Below are 2,280 nucleotides of genomic sequence, written 5' to 3' on the forward strand. Positions count from 1 at the left end.
CAACCCGAGTCAGGGTCCGGGGGATGACACCCCGATAGGCAGGGTCACCCTGATTCTGGTACCAGACCAGCCTCAGCTCCTTGGGGCTCACCCAGCCTCTTCCCTCCTTCCCAGCCCCCACTGCCCGGTCCATGCCCTACCCCACCCTGGCACCAGCCTCCCCATAACCCCGGCCTCCCCAGAGGGCAGGGTGTAAATGCCACAGTCTGACATGGAGGAAGGTGGGACAGGACGCACAGGCTTTGAGCCAGAGCCCCACCCTGGGGAGCTGGGAGCATGAGGGGCCGCAGCCCCAAAGAAGGCCCCTCACCACCCCTTCCGAGCACGCCTGTTGTATTCCCAAGGTCTCCTCAACACTTGCCTGCATCTCTAATGGCAAGGCCAAAGGGAGGCCGGGCGCGGCTGTTCTCCACAAGCCCCCTGCCCAGCCCAACCCCTAAGCCTGAGGAGCAACCCCGGAGGGTTTTGGCCTCCGCATGAGTCCTTCCCCTCCTCCCCCCACTGTACTGTGAATGTCCCGTGACTCAGCACAAAGACAGATAATATATTTAATTCATGTTGTACAGAAAAGCTGATTTTGACAGATTGATGCCAAAGATGGAGGACGGAAGACCCTTCCCCAGGCCCCATGAGTGTGGGTGGGGCTTGCTTATATGTGTATATGTATAAAGTGGACAGAGAGTTTGGTTTGTGTATATCTGTGAACCCACCCTGGGCACGGGAGGGGAGCCCGCACCCTTCCTGCTGTCTGCCGGAAGCTGCTGCCTCCAGAACCGGAAGTTCACTCTGGGTGTTGTGGGGAGGCATGGAGGAGGCCTTCACCCAGGGACCAGGGACAGGGCCTGAGGGGTGGGGCCAGCCAGGAGAGCAAGAGGGAGTCCCCGGGGAAGGGTCTGGGGGGCCGGCTGCTGTACCTGCCCTCTTGCTCCCCCAACCAAACCGCTCCCTGACTTCTTGGGAGGGAAGAAGGGGAGGTTTAGGAGAGGGGCAACATGGGGGGTGGCCAAGGCCAGGGCCCAGAACGAGGTTGCACATGTCCCTAATCCAATCCAGCAATTTCTACAAACTTGGACTCCACCTTCTGTTGCCCAGACTGTCTCTTACCTTGGGGGCACACGACCTCCTTGCTCTCTCCCAGAGCTCTCCATGTCTCGCTCTGCTTTCCAGTTCAGTGTCCAGGTTTGTTTTCCCAAGAGCACTGTGAGAATGCCAGGCCCCAAATGATTCTTCCTGACCCTACCTGTCCAGCAGCCTTCTGGCCGGCCATAAGGACTTTCCAATTTGAAGACTTGCATGGGTTGGCTGCTTTCAGGGAAGGAAGCTAATGCAGAGGTTGGGTGATGTCTTCCGAGGTCATGAAAGTAAGGGGCAGACCGGGGCTAGGTTTTCGGCCCAGCACGACCGCTGCCAGCCCAGACCTCCTCACCTGTTTTAGGCAGCTGGTCACCAAATGGTAGTACGGTTAGTGCTTGATGGGAAATGCAGTGGTGGGAACTGGAGTCAGACCTTTTAAGCAGAGTTTGGAAGGAGACAGGACAGACCTGAGGTCTGCGAGACTCCCTACTTCGTGCCGGGCATGGTGCGGGATCATCGCATTGACCCCGCACAACAGCCCACTTCTCTCCCCACTGCAGGCGAGGACAGTGAGTGTGAATGACCTCCCCCAGAGTCCTGTAGCAAACAAGAATCCCAGGTCTATTCGCCCTGCCAGCGCTGGTCTTGCAGGAGGGGAAGGAGCCAAAACAAGGGGGAGTGGAGAACCGGGCCCTGAGAGCCAGGGAAACCACACAGGAAGGAGCTGGGGGCACAGGCTGCTTTGCGGGGGCTCCAGGAGAGAGCTCTCCACTGGGTCCGCACTGTTGCAGGCAGTGGCGGCCGCCAGTTCACTTAGGTGCCTGCCCCTTTAAGAACAGGTGTGTAGGCTCACCTGGCTGGGTTGCTGTGGAGGCAGCAAGGCGGCCAGAGCAGCCCGAGAAAAGCCTGGGGCACCCAGGCCTTGTAGTTGGTTAGTGCTCAACACCTTTCAGCTGAGAAGTAGTTCAGAAGGAGGCTGGAAGGCCCAGTGACTCTGGTTATGAGGTGTAGGGGCAGACGGGCTTCCAGGGCTGGCCCCAAGGTTCCGGTGTCCAGACTAAACAACGCAGCCCAGATCCTGGAGCCCGATGTTCCCTGGGCACCGCCACCATCATGTCCTTAAGCCTTATGGCTCTCACAGGCAGGAACCTGCCCGTTTTGCTGGTGCCCTGGGCAAAAGCACGCCTTGGGGACTTCCCTATCTCC

Source organism: Lontra canadensis, unplaced genomic scaffold (genome assembly GCF_010015895.1).
Source record: "Lontra canadensis isolate GAN:19392208 unplaced genomic scaffold, GSC_riverotter_1.0 scaffold63, whole genome shotgun sequence".
Classification (NCBI taxonomy): domain Eukaryota; kingdom Metazoa; phylum Chordata; class Mammalia; order Carnivora; family Mustelidae; genus Lontra; species Lontra canadensis.